Source organism: Pseudorasbora parva, chromosome 14 (genome assembly GCF_024679245.1).
Source record: "Pseudorasbora parva isolate DD20220531a chromosome 14, ASM2467924v1, whole genome shotgun sequence".
NCBI classification, from domain to species: domain Eukaryota; kingdom Metazoa; phylum Chordata; class Actinopteri; order Cypriniformes; family Gobionidae; genus Pseudorasbora; species Pseudorasbora parva.
Genome location: NC_090185.1, coordinates 44,584,479 through 44,603,066, shown reverse-complemented (window position 1 = coordinate 44,603,066; position 18,588 = coordinate 44,584,479). Strand labels below are relative to the sequence as shown.

The window sequence follows — 18,588 nt, the reverse complement described above, 5'->3', positions numbered from 1 at the left end:
GCTCAGCCCTTGTGACGGGACTGCCTCCATCCAATAGTCATTTTCAAAAGGTGCTCCTTACAGTAGGAAGAGCCCACAATGGATTGACATTACCAGAGCCATATTTTTTTACTTGTGTAAGGACATGGCCCCCTTTTAAACGATCAGAGCATAATTCAATTTTTGCACAATAAATGTTCTAAAAAAAACCTACGGTAACACTTTACTTGAAGGGGTGTGCATAAGACTGACATGACACCTTCATAATCATGACATGACACATGTCATGAATATGAAGGAGTTTTTATGCATGTTTATGACAACTGTCATTAAGTGTCATTCGCTTAATTATGTCATTTTTAATGAAATGATGACATTTCGGAGTTGTCTTTGTTATGACAACTTGACATAAACCAATACATCATAACCTGTCAGTGTCTTTGTCATGACAACTTGACATTACCAAGACAACATAACCTGTCATAAACATGACATAACAGATTATCAAATTTAAGAAACTTACTTAGCTTATAGGGTTAACCTTAAACTGTTATGTGGTTGGTTTTGATGTTGACCATTATAATGTCATAAAAAATTTTCAGTGGCAAAAGTTTAATTTGTCATTAAAATGTAATTAGGTGTTAATACGCTGTCAAATTATTTTTTAATAACAGCATCAATAATATTTTTCAGTTCACAATGTTTTATTTTATTTTTTAAGTTTCCTCCACCAGCTTCAACAGAAGGTTAGATAATAGACAATTTCAAATGTCTTAAAAATATGAAAAGGAGTTCGAGAAATAAAATCAATCATTTAATTTTTAAGACCTGCCCTCTCACAGAACTGACTCTTAAAAACACAAGGCATGAATTTATACACAGGTGACCAGCACCAATTAACGCAAAAAGGGGAAAACACGTACACAAATAATGGCCACACAAAATAAACATATATATATCAACATCATATGCACACATAAACAAACACAGAAAAATAACACTTTGTCAAATGACTTCACTTTATAAATTATCTTTCGATGTATAAAAATAAGAGGAATAGTCTTTAGAGCCCCACCCCGGGCTGAACAAGGAATGGTTGCGACTAGAGCCTAGGCCGGAACATTATATATAGGGCCAACGTTTCCGCCTGAACCCCTTTTGACGGTGCACCAGCACACGAGACTCCACCATAACAAACGGAATGGTAAGAATAAACTCAAACTATTTGTTAAAGAGTGAGCGAAAGTTTAAATAAAGTATATTAAACCCAAAATAACGTTGTTGTGAATTGTTTTTACTTACTGCAAACTAAATTGACATTAAACATCTAAACAAACTAACCTGACTGAGGCTCTGTCAACAACTGTTACAGCGTACACATTACCAGTGGTGCCACCATAGGCATCATCATATAGGTGTATATGTCTATGCCACTCTATCATTTTGAGTTATATTAATAGTTTTTAATGACTCTGTACGATTTCCTCTATGATGCCATATTTCAGGTCAAGAAATATATTCATGACAATGTTATGAAATAATTTGACACAGTATTGACACTTAATGACATGTTAATGACAAATTCAACTTGTCCCACTGTAGTTTAGGTCAAGAAATATATTCATGACAATGTAATGAAATAATTTGACACAGTATTGACACTTAATGACATGTTAATGACAAATTCAACTTGTCCCACTGTAGTTTAGGTCAAGAAATATATTCATGACAATGTTATAAAATATTTTGACACAGTATTGACACTTAATGACATGTAAATGACGAATTAAATTTATTAAAAAATCATGACATTATAATAGCCTAATGACAGCCACTGTCAAAACCAACCACATGACAGTTTAATAATAATAATAATAATAATAATAATAATAATAATAGATTTTATTTATAACGCACTTTTCATTCCGAAGAATCTCAAAGTGCAACAAAGGGAAAAAATAACAATACTTGAATAACAAGTAAAAATTACATCTCAACATCATGCCGGACGCTGATGACGCTAGCATGGAGCAAACTTCAGCCACCATGCAGTTCAAGCCCGAGGGAGACCACCAGTGAGCAGCCGACACCCAGAAGAGAGAGCAGCCGCAGCGAGCAACATCAAATGTCCTTCAAACCAAAACCAACCACAAATTCAAACAAAAACAGAAGAGAAGCGGTGAAAAAACGGCAAACAACGTCCTCTCAGTGGCTGCCAGCAATCAGCAACAGTCCCAATAGTAGCTCTGTTAGACTAGTCACAAACTTAAGAAAATAAAATAAAATCTAAATTTAATAGTAAAGTTAACATGATTTGTGGGTGGAGAAGCGGCGAACAGACAACGCCAGCATCCTCTCCCCACGTTGCCTAGCAACTAATGTAATGTAAACCCAAAAAGCAAAGTAGTTTCTTAAATTTGATAATTAATCTGCTATGTCATTTCATATCTGTTTATGACAGGTTGTGTTGTCTTGGTAATGTCAAGTTGTCATGACAAAGACACTGACAGGTTATGATGTATTGGTTTATGTCAAGTTGTCATAATAAAGACAACTCCGAAATGTCATCATTGCATTAAAAATGACATAATTAAGCGAATGACACTTAATGACAGTTGTCATAAACATGCATAAAAACTCCTTCATATTCATGACACGTGTCATGTCATGATTATGAAGGTGTCATGTCAGTCTTATGCACACCCCTTCAAGTAAAGTGTTACCAAACCTACATGTAACGTTTCTTTCTTTCTTAAAAATTTTGTTTACCTTAGGGTCTGTGTAACCTGTTCTGAAATGGTTCTATAATTTATATACAGTCTTGTTCAAAATAATAGCAGTACAATGTGACTAACCAGAATAATCAAGGTTTTTTGTATATTTTTTATTGCTACGTGGCAAACAAGTTACCAGTAGGTTCAGTAGATTCTCAGAAAACAAATGAGACCCAGCATTCATGATATGCACGCTCTTAAGGCTGTGCAATTGGGCAATTAGTTGAATTAGTTGAAAGGGGTGTGTTCAAAAAAATAGCAGTGTGGCATTCAATCACTGAGGTCATCAATTTTGTGAAGAAACAGGTGTGAATCAGGTGGCCCCTATTTAAGGATGAAGCCAACACTTGTTGAACATGCATTTGAAAGCTGAGGAAAATGGGTCGTTCAAGACATTGTTCAGAAGAACAGCGTACTTTGATTAAAAAGTTGATTAGAGAGGGGAAAACCTATAAAGAGGTGCAAAAAATGATAGGCTGTTCAGCTAAAATGATCTCCAATGCCTTAAAATGGAGAGCAAAACCAGAGAGACGTGGAAGTAAACGGAAGACAACCATCAAAATGGATAAAAGAATAACCAGAATGGCAAAGGCTCAGCCAATGATCACCTCCAGGATGATCAAAGACAGTCTGGAGTTACCTGTAAGTACTGTGACAGTTAGAAGACGTCTGTGTGAAGCTAATCTATTTTCAAGAATCCCCCTCAAAGTCCCTCTGTTAAAAAAAGGCATGTGCAGAAGAGGTTACAATTTGCCAAAGAACACATCAACTGGCCTAAAGAGAAATGGAGGAACATTTTGTGGACTGATGAGAGTAAAATTGTTCTTTTTGGGTCCAAGGGCCACAGGCAGTTTGTGAGACGACCCCCAAACTCTGAATTCAAGCCACAGTACACAGTGAAGACAGTGAAGCATGGAGGTGCAAGCATCATGCTATGGGCATGTTTCTCCTACTATGGCGTTGGGCCTATTTATCGCATACCAGGGATCATGGATCAGTTTGCATATGTTAAAATACGTGAAGAGGTCATGTTGCCCTATGCTGAAGAGGACATGCCCTTGAAACGGTTGTTTCAACAAGACAATGACCCAAAACACACTAGTAAACGGGCAAAGTCTTGGTTCCAAACCAACAAAATTAATGTTATGGAGTGGCCAGCCCAATCTCCAGACCTTAATCCAATTGAGAACTTGTGGGGTGATATCAAAAATGCTGTTTCTGAAGCAAAACCAAGAAATGTGAATGAATTGTGGAATGTTGTTAAAGAATCATGGAGTGGAATAACAGCTGAGAGGTGCCACAAGTTGGTTGACTCCATGCCACACAGATGTCAAGCAGTTTTAAAAAACTGTGGTCATACAACTAAATATTAGTTTAGTGATTCACAGGATTGCTAAATCCCAGAGAAAAAAATGTTTGTACAAAATAGTTTTGAGTTTGTACAGTCAAAGGTAGACAATGCTATTTTTTTGAACACACCCCTTTCAACTAATTGCCCAATTGCACAGCCTTAAGAGCGTGCATATCATGAATGCTGGGTCTTGTTTGTTTTCTGACAATCTACTTAACCTACTGGTAACTTGTTTGCCACGTAGCAATAAAAAATATACTAAAAACCTTGATTATTCTGGTTAGTCACATTGTACTGCTATTATTTTGAACAAGACTATATGTCAAATTAATGGATCCATAACTTCCAAATGCTACAGTAAAAATGTCTGGAATTCTGCATGGTGACAGTCAGGCACACTGGGTATAATGTCCCAGTGCGAATTTGAACGCACCCATAAAGGCAGCCGAGATATAGCGCCTCCAAATGGGCCACAGGTGCCATTAATTCAAAGGCTCAAATTCGTTGGTTCATAAATTCATAACGTTACAGTAAAAAATATTAGCTTTTTTTATGAAGATATTCATTAACGATGGGTATAAAGCACCAGTGAAATTGTTTACGTCCCCAAATGAGTCCACAATGTGATGGCTCTTTCAAGTCAGTTTAATTAATCAATTAAATCAGAAAGTACAGTTGTAAGATTACAAATTACAGTATTGACAAATACCATATATCCATTTAAGCAAATTTAGTTCTCATTTTAAAGTAACATGATTATAGATTTTGTATTTCATCCATATTGGATGTTCTGGAGAGCTTGCAGGGGTAGGTGTCATCTGGTGTTGGTTCATCTGAAGTCTTCAGAGGCTGGATCCAAGCTGGAGCTGGCATTCATCTCTAGCTACCTTACCTTTTATTGATTTATTAATGTATTTAAAGCATTCGAGTGCAATAATTGAAATGTATAGAATAGGCATAGGCTACTGTAATTATATTGTATGTGCAATGTATATGTATATGTTTACAGTCAATCTTCGCTAACAATTATTCTTTTATTCTGAAAATGGACACAAAAGCAACACAATCCCTTAAAAAACGTGAAAAAGAGAAAAACCGCACGGTCCCTAAAATGAGCGTGAATAAGAAACCAAAGACGCGGAAGCGTCGCGTCTTTTAAGGTGGACCGGATCGCGTCAATAAGAAGCTGCGAATAAGAAGCTGGATTCAACCTCGTCTAGCTGAGCCAGCTCTGAGTTTCAGAGGTTACAGTTGTCAAATCCAGATACATCAAACCTAGTTTAGATCAAGTTCTACGGTTTCTCAAACGTTCATAATGTTAATTACACCTCAAGTCTAATACTGAGTTTGCGATTAACTCTGAAGCGAATGCACCTGTAAGTGTGACACCTGCGGCAAACAGCTAACGTTAATCACGTGTGGCCCAAACTTTTTAATTCTAATTTTTGATTAAGTTACACAAGCACTTAACATATATGATCATTATGCAAGACCTACTATTAATTACCATGCACAGTTAAAAGGTTGTTAAACATGATTACCTTCGTGTAGATGATAATCTGACTTACAGACCTAGCGCAGTCTCCGTTTCCAGCTTCAACTGGAGCGCGCGCACATTGAGGTGTGACATCACCAGCAAACAGCCAATCGCGTGCTCTAAAAACAGAGAATCCGATTTCGCTTCTCGCGAGACGGAAAACAAAAATTTCTATATCCAAAGACACTTGTTTAGATATGTGCTCAATATAAACCAACACTCAATGTATCAAAAAAAGAAAAAAAAGTATATTAAAAAAGCCCTTTTCTATTTGAATATATTTTAAAATGCTATTTATTCCTGTGAAGTTTTTAATGTTTTATGATTCTTTGGGAAAAAAGGCTCAAGTGGCTTTGATTTAAAAAACAAAAACAAAAAACTTTAGCCTGATTTCCAAAGAATCATGTGACATTAAAACCTTCCCAGGAATAAATAGTATTTTAACTCTTCATCATCGGAATAAATAACACTTCATTTATTTATTTATTTAATTTTTTAAAATAAACTTTCATAAAGTAAAACACATATTTTGTGTCCTTTTTACCAGATCAAACTTTAGACGGCACTTTGATTTTGTATCTGGTGGCCAAGAATGTAATTCATGAGAATAAATATTAGTTTAAATATAGGTTTAGTTCTCATTTCATCATGCTACAGAATATTTTCATATTCAATCTTTGATTTAAATCATAGATAGATCTCAATATTTATATAATCATGAAGTACACAAGACAATTTCATTAAAACAATTGAATTATTCAAAGTTCAGCATTTATTAACTAAGTAATTTGTTTAATTTGACTACAGAAAGCTATATCTACAACCATCCATCCACAGTAAACTGAAGGTATGTACATCAATTGTGTTAATTATCTTGGTAATATCTTAGGGCCGTGATGAAAAAAGAAGAAGAAAAAAAAGGGTTTGTTTGTGTTAAGGTCTTAATACTATGGCTTGCAATGAACCATCCTACTGGACACTGAGAAGAAAAGCAAAGGAGAAGGTAGATCAACAACTGCAGACAACTTGGGGGAATGAGTTGGGTTGCATGCACAGCGACTCGAGTAACACTTGTCAAACTCAAATTGATGAAGACACATTTATGGACTGTGTCTCTCATATTGATGAGACTGAAGCTATCAATATGGCAAGTGACCTTTATGACAGTGAATCAGACACAGAGTCAGGATCTGAAACCGATCAAACTTCCCTAGAAGACGGCTACTGAACACAAAATCACTCATGTGGCATTGAATTCATTACTTAACATGCTCCGTCAGCATAGTTTAAATCTGCCAAAAGACTCAAGGACATTGCTGGGAACTGTGCGTTTAAACCCTGAAATACAAGAGAAGGCTGGTGGCCAGTATTACCATTTGGGAGTGCTGAATTCAATTACAGAGGTGCTACATCAAACGTCGACATTCTGAGCAAAATTCACACCTTGGAGCGTCAGGTCAACATCGACGGTTTGCCTCTATTCAAAAGTTCAGCAACACAGTTCTGGCCCATTCTAGGAACACTGCGAAACATCAGACAAGAGGAGCCAGTGACGATAGGGTTATTTTGTGGCACATGTAAACCTACTTCACTAAGTCAATACCTTGAAGACTTCATCACTGAAGTAAATGAATTAGAAAAAGGGTTTGAATTTGAAGGAGTGAGGTTATCTTTACAGCTCTTGCCTGCTCGTGCATTCCTAAAAAAGGTTAAAGATCACGCAGGCTTTCATGGATGCGAAAAATGCACACAGGATGGAGTGTACCTGGAAAACAGGATGACATTTCCAAGAAATGACATGCCTCTGAGAAACAATGAGAGCTTTAAAAACAAGACAGATTCTGATCACCATCATGGCATGTCACCCCTTGAAGAAACGTCCCTCGACATGGTCTCCGGTTTCCCCCTGGATTACATGCACCTCGTGTGCCTAGGAATCATGAGGAGACTTCTCCACTTGTGGCTGAAGATGGGTCCTCTCACTTGTGGGCTGTCAGGATTTCAAATGAACACCTTAACAGAAAGGTTAGTGAATGCTCAGAGCAATGTGCCCATGGAGTTTGCACGGAAACCAAGAGCACTGAGAGAAATGGACAGGTGGAAGGCAACAGAGTTCAGGCAGTTTTTACTATATACCGGACCTGTCATGATGAAAGATCAACTTTTTGCTGCTTTTTGTGGGAATCTCCATTTTGTCCAACAACAGTTTGATTGAAGATGACTGTGATTATGCCAATGACACACTGGTTCTCTTTGTCACTCACTTCGGTCAACTGTATGGTCCACAATTCCTATCGTACAATGCACACTCCCTTATACATCTTGCAGATGATGTAAAAAAACATGGCATCCTAGATAACTTCAGTGCTTTTAAATATGAAAATCACCTAAACAAACTCAAAAGACTTCTGAGGAAACCCTTTGAGTCAAATAATAAAAAGATTCTCAGAGATGCAAAGAAGCTGCAAAAAACCCAGAACCAGAACCAGGCCACATCTGCTCAAAAAACAGCATACGACTGTTCCTCTACCGGCATCCTTTCATGAGGCAAGCCCATATAAAGAATTAAGGACAAGTCTTTATACCTTTAAACTGGACCAGGCGAACAGTCACGTTGTCATCGGCGGTAAAGTTGCTAAGCTACAAAACATTAGGGATGTCCCGATCAGGTTTTTTTGCCCCCGAGTCCGAGTCATTTGATTTTGAGTATCTGCCGATACCGAGTCCCGATCCGATGCTTCTATAATACATAAAAAAACAATAAAGAGGAGCGAAAAAACGAACCAGGATGTTCCTTATTTTTTATTTTATTCACCTTATTTTAACATTCAACAACTCTAACAAACAGAGCACTTCTGTGAGATTGAACAATCAAGTAATAAATAAACATAAATTCTTCACTTTTGGATTTTAGTGCTACAGTAAATATAAAAAAGTCCGGGACCGGAGTTGCACAGAGCAGGAAGTACAACGACGATATCAAAAGCACACCCAGACTCTCATAGATGCAGAACAATTAATTATGTTGGTGTGAAATAAACATTTATGGAAATTAAATTAAATTAAATTATCTGCTCCCAAAAATCCCGAAAAAAGCCTGTGCCTCAGTGACAACTTAACTCAGAGAAGACGTCGATCTCAGCTGTCAATCATGACATCACACAGCCGTTTTTATAGCATCAAATAACTAACTAAAACTAAACTTATTTAAAAAACAAACACTTTAAATGAAATAAAAATCATCATCTTGTGTGAGTTGGTCCGTTTAGGCGGAAGTCTTGAAAGAGAACCCAATATTTGCGCGCTGTGAGACGAGTGCGCGCTTTCGGATGATGCACAGAGACAGATTAGCGCACGCGTTCTCATTCGCGTCTTCTGGCGAATATACACGGGTGATATTAGGGCTGTTGTAATGTATCACAGGAGCCAGCACGTCCGATTCCTGATCATGTGATTGGATCGGGACATCCCTACAAAACATCATTTCATTCAGGGACGAAATTGATGTAGCTTATAGTTCCTTCACCCACCAGGAATCCTTCTTTGATTATCCCCTATCATCCTCTACACTCGGCAGTCATTTAGTTGATGACCTCTCCACATCTGTCAAATTCTGCAAGCTCGAGGAAATAGAAAACTAAATTTCTCTTGTACCATATCGGCATCATTTTGTTTCAATTCCTCTATTACACACCGATTCATTATTTCAGCCCTTTTTGTTCCATAGTTTATGCAATTGTACAGTTAATTATTATCCAAGTTAATAATTAATATGGTTTTCAGGCTTGCAGTTATATATATTAATTTAAAAAAGAAAAAGAAGAAAAACAATGTACCTAATAGTGGAGTTTGAGGGAGAGGGGACAACGGGCCCAGTTGCCAAATCCTGGTATGAAGGTGGCTACTCCTGGTGTCCACCATACAAAGACCGTGACAGGATGAGTGTGAGAACACTGGAGCCGCCACAGCCAGAGAAAGGGTGGACCCGACACAGGGCAAGAATCCTGCACGAGTCAGCTAAGAGTAAATTATGGATGTTCTCACCAATTATACCTAGATTTCATTTTTCAAAATCTTTGTACATCCTTTATCTATACAGTAAAACGTGATCTTGCATATAGCTTTAAGAAACAAAAATGTAACCGTACCAGCATTTCATTTTTCAGCATCTTTTCACAATGTAGTCAGCAACTGGAAGAAGGCCAGCTACACATCAGATATAAGTTCAGAATCAGAAACTGCTGGAAAAAGGATTCCCAAGTAAGTCCTCACAAAAGACAAAGTAAATAGTTTAACATGAAAAATCATCCTTTAGCTTGTTTCAACTATATTTAAAATGGCTCAACTGAATGTTTATGTAATTGAATAGCGGGTAAAGATTTTGTTAAAATAGTGTAATATGACTACAGTGATTTAACCACAATTTTAATAAAGTGTCAAGAATACTTTTCTGTGCATTAAAAAAATGCTGGCCTTTGCTTCCAATTCACTTTAGGCCAATGGAAATTGTAAAACACTGGCTTAGCAGGGGTGGAAATCCAGGATCCTCTGTAAGACAGCTTGACACAGAGGCAGTCTAACTGACTGATTTATATTGTGTCTTTGTTTTCCTAGAAAGAAAACATGCTCCGATCACATCTATTCAACAGATGATGAGGCCCCAGAACCACCACCCCTTAAAAAAAGAAAAACTGCAGACACAGAAAGTGCTCCACCAGCACCGAAACCTCCAGCCATTCCAAAATGTGCCCCAAAAAAAGTCAATGTAAAATTAAATTAAAGAATTGCTATGAATAATACAGATTACATGTTGACTTATATTCTGGTGAAAGAAATGCATAAAAGAAAACCAAATTATTCAAATGTTATGGATGTACATTTGCTGAGTAAGCTGCGATTTTGCATGATATACTAGAAAAGTATCGCGATACCCTGCTTTTAAAATCGGTACGATATGACATTTTATTAGTACTGGTACTTTAAAAAAAACAGCACTCAAATTAGAGCAGAATTTCTTAATTTAAATCTCTTACATTTAAATGTTATTATTTATAGAGGTAGATCACATTACATTTCTCTAGTAAGTGTCATCTGTGTGTGAAGACTGCAGGCAGTTGCGTTGTGCGAATCCATGAATGAATGTTCCTGAGTGAAATAAAAGATTTCCCATGCAGAAACAGGATTAAGAACTGCTAAACTATGTAAACGTTAAAACATACAGCTGCACAACTGTAGCTAATGACCCCTCAGCCCCACTATCAACAGCATTTGTCAATCAGCAACAAAGGAATCTGGAAGACCAACAGCAGACCCGGTGTGAGCGTCCGCCCAGCTTTCAAGGTGAATTTAAGTTGTATCTGTCTGGTGGGAATGCTCAAATGAAGACCAACATTACCCCTTTCCCATCAGTAAGAACCAGGTGCTAGTCCAGGGGTCTCATTTATAAAGCGTGCGTATGCACAAAACACATCTGGAAACGTACGTACGCCAGTTCCCACGCAAAGGTTGTAATCTATATATAGATATATCTATATCTAGGATATTAGTGAAATATTATTCTGGTGTACATCATCTGTTCGCTACGTGAATGTATAGTAAAGTGTCATTTATTTCTGTGATCAAAGCTGAATTTATCATCATTTCTCCAGTCTTCAGTGTCACTCATCATTCTCATATTGGGATTTGATGCTCAACGAACATTTATGATTATTATCAGTGTTGAAAACAGTTTTGCTGCTCATGGTGCGGCTTCATCTTGCGGAAACCATCATACCATTCATACCTTTGTGGTAAAATTAAAAAAGAGAGAAATTAATACTTTTGTTGATCAGACATAGGCTACATTAAATTGATCACAAGTGATATTTTTAACATTACAAAAGATAATAATTTATTTAATAAATGCTGTCCATTGAACTCTCATCAAAGAATCCTGAAAAATAAAATGTATCATGGTTTCCACAACATTTTTAAGCAGCACAACTGTTTAACACAGATAATAATCATAAATGTGTGCTGATGATCAGATTCTCATATGAGAGTGATTAGTGAAGGATCATGAGACACTAGCTGCGTTTCCATAGCTGCAGTTATGCGACTAAAACATATGACTTTCCTCTCGCGATAGGTCAGTCCAAAACGATAGCACTTGGTTGTATATCCCATCCACCGCACTAGCCATTATTTTTATTGGAAGGAGACGTGTGTGTTATCCAAGCATTAATGGCAAGGAAAGCCCCTTAGGTTACTTAAGTGGCACGGATATAAGGTGTGTGTGTGTGTGTGTGTGTGTGTGTGTGTGTGTGTGTGTGTGTGTGTGTGTGTGTGTGTGTGTGTGTGTGTGTGTGTCAGATGATAATGTAGCGTTTCTGTGTTTAGAATCCATTATTACTGTAATCCTATATTGTCTTTTATGAGTTTAATAAAGAACTCCCTCTCGTCTTCTCTCCAAACCGAAACCGTCATCTGTGAAGAATGATCAACTTTTACGCGCCAGGTTGACGCATAGCAACCCGAGAAGAGCGAAATGTTTGAATTTGCATGGTAACTCAAATGTTTTTATTTTATTTTTTATTTTTACCACTTTCGTTATTTTGTCTAGATATTTCGTTTGTTGGACATATGAACTGAATTTAGAAATGCTTTGGAAACGAAACAATTGGCATTTAATAAACGAAATAATTTTTTTTAATGAAGACAGCGTTTGGAGTGAGTGCAAAATAATTAGTTCCCCGAGTCCACAAATAAAAATAGACAGTTTATAGTTTATAATTATGTCTTGAACTCATCTGTAGAGCTAAAAATGACAGAGTATTGTGAATTGTTTCATCTCTCTTAAAGGAAGAAGGAAAAAATGAGACCGTCTGCGCTTTTATCGGCCGTGGGTTAAAGAAAACAGCCTAACTACGAAACTAAATAGGCTACGTGTGAGCAGCATGCGCAAGAATCTCAATATGTTTGAGACCTGGGGAGTCACATGATTTTGATCACTTCGAGTTTTATTTTCTAGAAAATCTTTCTTAAAAAAATATTTAGTTTTGTGTAAATTGTATTTTTATTTTGATCGATGTTTCATAAATGAATTGCCTGTTTATTAGATAAGAAGCAAACTAAGATCGTCTGGAATGGATTGATGTGCGTAACTGGCCTGTTTCCTCTGCCTTTGAGTAAGGCTGAAAATACAGACTAGCTCTTTCTGTTTTAATACATTTCTTGAATATATGTTTTAATTACAGTATATATAGCCTGTAGTCCTTATTAGGAGAAAATAATATATGAAAAAAAAAAAAAAAAAAAATATATATATATATATATATATATATATATATATATATATATATATATATATATATATATATATATATATATATATTTATATTAGGGCTGTACTAGAATAATCGAATATTCGTTCGGTGAGGTGAAATTCGATTTTCAGTTTTGAGATTCAAATATTCTTTTTTTTTTTTTCAACACGTGGCTTCCGTCGCGGACTCATTCTCACTCATGCTTGAACCACCCGTTGGCGAACGTAGGGATTTATTTCATCTCATACTGAATAGGTACAAAATGCCCAAGACCTCAGCTGTTTGGGAGCACTTTAAATTAAGTGAGGATGACAAGACAAAGGTAGTGTGCCAAATATGCGATTTAAAACTGGCCTACCACAACAGCACCACAAGTTTGAAAAATCACCTGAGTTCTGTAAGTAGCTCGCGGCAAAAAAAACACAAAAAAACTGCTTTTATGCGCTTAATTTGCTATGATAAATAGGCTAATTGCAAATACGACACTATTTAAAAACATAAAGCAGCACAGGCTAATAATAATTTGTTTATAGGTACATCCACAGGTATCGCAGCCATCAACATGCTCAACAACACCCAAAACTTCACAGCAGATCCTGCAATTCCGAAAACCATTAACAGAGAAAAGAAAGAGAGAGATAACAGATGCCATAGTGGAGTTTGTCGCTATGGATATGAGGCCCGTTAATGTAGTTGAAGGCGAAGGCTTCAGAAAATTAATGAAGATAATGGAGCCAGACTACACTGTCCCAAACCGTTCCAGTATTTCAAACACCCTGTCTCTTAAATACAGCGATCTGCGAGGCCAAATTCATGCTCTCGTTGAAAAAGCTACGGCCTTAAGTTTCACAACGGACATTTGGACTTCCGTGAGTATGGAGGCGTATATGGCGGTCACCTGTCACTTTATAACTCAGGAGTGGGAACTCTCTGCCTTCGTTTTGGAAACCAAAGCATTTGAGTCAAGCCATACAGGAGTCAACATTGCACAACAGCTTGGAGACGCGGCAGATGCATTCGCAATTCCAAATTACAAGCGAATAGCCGTTGTTCACGACAATGCCAGCAATATGAAGCTGTGCACCGAGACGCTGAATAAAGAACCGGAGAAATGGGGAACCGTTCAAGGGGTCAGGACACACGCTGCAACTATGCATAAATGAAGCTCTGAAACTGGACCGAATCCGTCGCACAGTTTCAGCTGCCAGGAATCTCGTAGGGCACTTCAAAAAAAGTGCCAAGGCTACAGCTGCTTTGAAAGAGAAACAAACGCAGCAGAACGTTGTACAACACAAACTCATTCAAGATGTTGCTACTCGTTGGAACTCTACGTATGAAATGCTTAGCCGACTGGTGGAGCAGCGATGGCCAGTGACAGCTGTTTTGTCAGATCCCAGCATCACTAAGAAAGGAAATCGCACCCTTGACTTGACAGGAGACCAGTGGAAACTGGCACAAGAGACATCAGAATTACTTGGGCCCCTGCTCACACTCACAGAACTACTATCACAGGAGGCAAACTTGTCGTTGTCGGCAACAGTGCCAATGCTCTTTAACCTGAAGAAACGCCACCTGTCACCAGAAGAGGATGACAGCCCTGTCATCAGAGAAATGAAGAATACCCTTGTCAAGGAGATTGACAGCAGATGGGAACTGTTAAATTTGGAACCCACCAGCATCTATCTCCTTTCTTCAGCACTAGACGTGAGATTTAAGCACCTTAAATTCCTTGAGGATGAGAAGAAGGACCTGGTATACATTGAGGTTAGACTTATATTTTTAGTAAATAATTAAAATGTATTGGGATTATGCCACTAAGATTATTGTGTGCGCTACGCATAGATTAGACTAAGAAAATGCTATTTGTTTAGGTTGTCAGACTAGCTGAACCTCTGCATCAGCAACAGATCGTTCGCAAGGGAGAAGTGCTGTCAGCAAGCCACGGAGAAAGGGAGACGGATGCGCCACCACTACCCGCGAAAAAAAAACAGCAGGAGATTTCAATGCTGATGCAGGCTGATGACGAAGAGGAAGAAGAACACGGAGACAGCGCAAAGACAGAGATGGAGCAGTATTTGAGAGATGCTACTAAATTACAGTCGGGCCCACTGGCATGGTGGAAGCAAAACAGTGACCGCTACCCTAAACTGGCATTTGCAGCCAAACACCTTCTTTGCGTTCCGGCCACTTCAACTCCATCAGAGCGCATTTTCTCAAAAGCTGGCTACATCGTCAACAAGACCCGAAGTTCCCCTTTACCAGAAAATGTGGACAAACTCATCTTCCTCGCACACAACATGAAACAAGTATAGGTAGTTTCACAATAGTTTCCAACCACTGGGTTGCGATTTATATAGGCTAAGTGTTTGAAAGAGCCTAAATATTTTATTCATTGAAATGTGAGCTGTCTAGCTAGGCTAACATTACCTTGTTCTATTTAACCTATTACAGTTTACTCTATATAAGGGAATGAATAAAATTTATTACAATTACTTTAAATTTAAATAGCCAACCCGTTACGGTGTCAGTAATTATTACATTTACGAATAATAAATTAATGTAGGCTAGTTCAACGAACTGCAGGCTAATAATAATAATAAATAAAAAAAACACCGCCACATGCTTTCAATAAAAGCATCGCGCATTTTAAAGATTTAAATTAACAAAAAGTCAGAATAAGACAAAATAAATCCCTTATATAGAATAAAACTAATTGTAATAGATATTACATTTTGTGTCATTTTAAAAACAATTCATTTATTCTTATTCAACTGTTTATAAGCATGCTACCGTGTTCTTTATTTATTACAGTTCGTTTAAATCACTGTGTGTTACTAATTTAATTAGTAAATTAGTAACACATTCATTTGTTTTAAAGAAATGTTCGTTATTAATACCTTATTAAAGTTCTTGCTCTCAACAGACTTTGTGTTTTGTATGCACTGTCCGTTTTCGGAGCATAAACCTGCCCGTGTAATGCTTACAGGAAACTGTTCTATTTAAAAGATTATTAAATGTTTATTAATATTTAAAGAATTTGTGCCACCTGATCATATTGCACCAAATGCAACACTGCACTCCACTGGGTCTGCCGCAACACATTTACGATGCCGAAGAGCGAAACGTGAAGTCGTGAAAGATGATACAAATGCAAACCGACACTATTATTATATATTTAGCCCCACCCACCGAAAGCTTCAAATATTCGATATTGATTGCCACCTAAGCTTTGAAGCTCAAAATATGGCATTCGAAACAGCCCTAATATATATATATATATATATATATATATATATATATATATATATATATATATATATATATATATAATATATAAATATATAAAATATATGTCCTTTTAACTACATGATCTTGTTATTACGACACAATTGAGTGGAAAATATAACATATAGGCCCTATGTTGCAGCAATGCGTCACCGCAACAGGTGACATGTAAATGCGAAAAAAACGTTTCCATTGCGAAAATGTCCTTTTTCGAATTGCCTGAAAAACCATCTCATGAGAGCGTAAAAACTTTTTTGCGATATATGGGAGTTTTTGCGGAATTGCCTCGTTTCCATTGGGCGTATTTTGAAATCGCAATTTCAATTTGCGCAATTTGAAGGGTAATGGAAACGCGGCTACTGAAGACTGGAGTAATGAGGATACATTCAGCTTTAATCAGGAATAAATCACACTGTACTATATTCACATAGAAAAGGGATGTTTTCATGTGTAATGGTATTTCACAATATTACTGTTTTAACTGTATTTTTGATTAAATAAATGCAGCTTTGGTGAGCAGAAGATAAACATTTCAAAAGCTGTCAGTTAGCACTTATTCATATGATAGGCTACTTTATAGTCAATAAATATGCTCAGTCAGTTGACGCTGTGTGCTTCAAGATTCGGCCGCAAGTGAGCTAAGATTCCCACACCATTTTTAGGTCGGGTAATTCCGTCTGGACTCGCTCCATAGAGGAGTAATCATCCCCGAACAGAAACTGTTCAGACCAATGACATCATCAGGGCGGGCTTTAGCCGATGACAGACAGATGATCAACAGTACCGTAATCATCACGTCATCAAAGGGGCTTGGATTATATTTACTCGAATCCTAAACGGAGAGCTTGTTTGTATCTGCATCACCTTCAACATTTCTCTCAAAGATGATGATCATGTTGGGTAAGTACTCTGTGTATCAATAAATTATTTTATTTTTTTACAACACCGGCAAAGATCGTGTATTCCAGCGTGTGTGCAGACAGGGTTGCCAAGTTTTTACAACAAAACCCTCCAACTAGGCCTACTAGCCCTAAAAAATAGCTTCTCGTGGGGTTCTCGTGGGAAAAATTATGTTTTGGGGGCAAAATGTGTGTTATTTTGGTAAGGTTGCCTGCTAAAATTCGCACTTATGGGTCTATATATCACATAATAGTCGCTTCAACCCTTGGACATAGTTACATAACCGCGGAAAAAACACGGACTTGGCAACACAGTGCAGTTGAGCTCTGTCTGTTGACATTTGACAATGCGTCGCTTCGTTGCTCTGATTGGTTTGCTCCATTGGGTTGTGATGATGAGGTGTTTTTCAACCGATTTATGTCTTTCCTGGTTCAGAAGAAACACGCCTCATCATCACAACCCAATGGAGCGGTTTCAGACTCATATTCTGACTAGAACTGAGTATGACCACGTCAGGCTACTAAGATTCTGACTGGCCCAGAGAAATGTCAGTTATAAGAATTATCCAATAGTGTTTCGCATGTCTAGTCTAGTAACCTTACATAAATTACAAGTGCAACTTACCTCCTCCACCTTTCTCAGCTCCAGTGGGCGTCTCTCAGGCACACCACCATGGAGACGGTTGGGGTGTTGATTCACCTACACACAAGGTAAAAGTACCTTTTTCTTCTTTGGTTTTATTCTTTTCTGAACTTTCAATCAGCTACACATTTGTATGCATTAATTTGTGTTGGTAACAAGCAAATCTTACCTCCTCCACCTTTCTCAGCTCCAGTGGGCGTCTCTCAGACAGACTATCACGGAGCCAGCTGGGATATTGATTCACCTAACACACAAGGTGAAAGAGCATTAATTACAATAGAACAGGAAGTAAGAAACATTATTCATAGCACTTCAAAAAAATCTAATTTTATATGACATGATCTTTTCCAATCCATAGAGCACACCTTTTCTGTCCTGAGACCCTCAGGGGATTGTGACTACCAAGGAAGATCACAGAGTAAGTATAAAAAATAAAATAAAAAACAACAACAGATAACTAGGGACCCACCGATCCGATACTCAGCATCCGTATTCTTTTGCCAGATCGGGTATCGGTCAGACAGGTTTGACCGATTTGGTTTGAAAGAGCATTAAATGGTCATGACAAAATCAAATATTCACAACATTTAAAAACAATCAAATACTTAATATATATAAAATGACATTATCTGTTCAATCGGTAGTGAAAACCTTTTCTGTCCTGAGACCCTCGGGTGACCACCAAGGAAGAGAGCAGAGTATGTTATCAGCAGAGTACCTACAAATGATATTCTTTTACATATGAAAACCATCAGCAGCAGCTTACTTTAGTTTTTGCTTACCAAGTTCCCCATTTTCCCCAAGTTCTTTTAAGCA

At 37.4% G+C, this 18,588-nt stretch overlaps 1 long non-coding RNA gene across 1 annotated transcript; it reads right to left on the bottom strand.

The window, feature by feature from the left end:
* Nucleotides 1-9,503: 9,503 nt before the first annotated feature.
* On the bottom strand, nt 9,504-17,984 carry LOC137040679 (uncharacterized). The gene is made up of 4 exons (XR_010897966.1): nt 17,942-17,984; nt 17,755-17,829; nt 9,790-9,847; nt 9,504-9,645 (listed from the first exon to the last, which is right to left on the bottom strand). It is a non-coding gene; the product is annotated as an uncharacterized lncRNA (long non-coding RNA).
* Nucleotides 17,985-18,588: the final 604 nt, after the last annotated feature.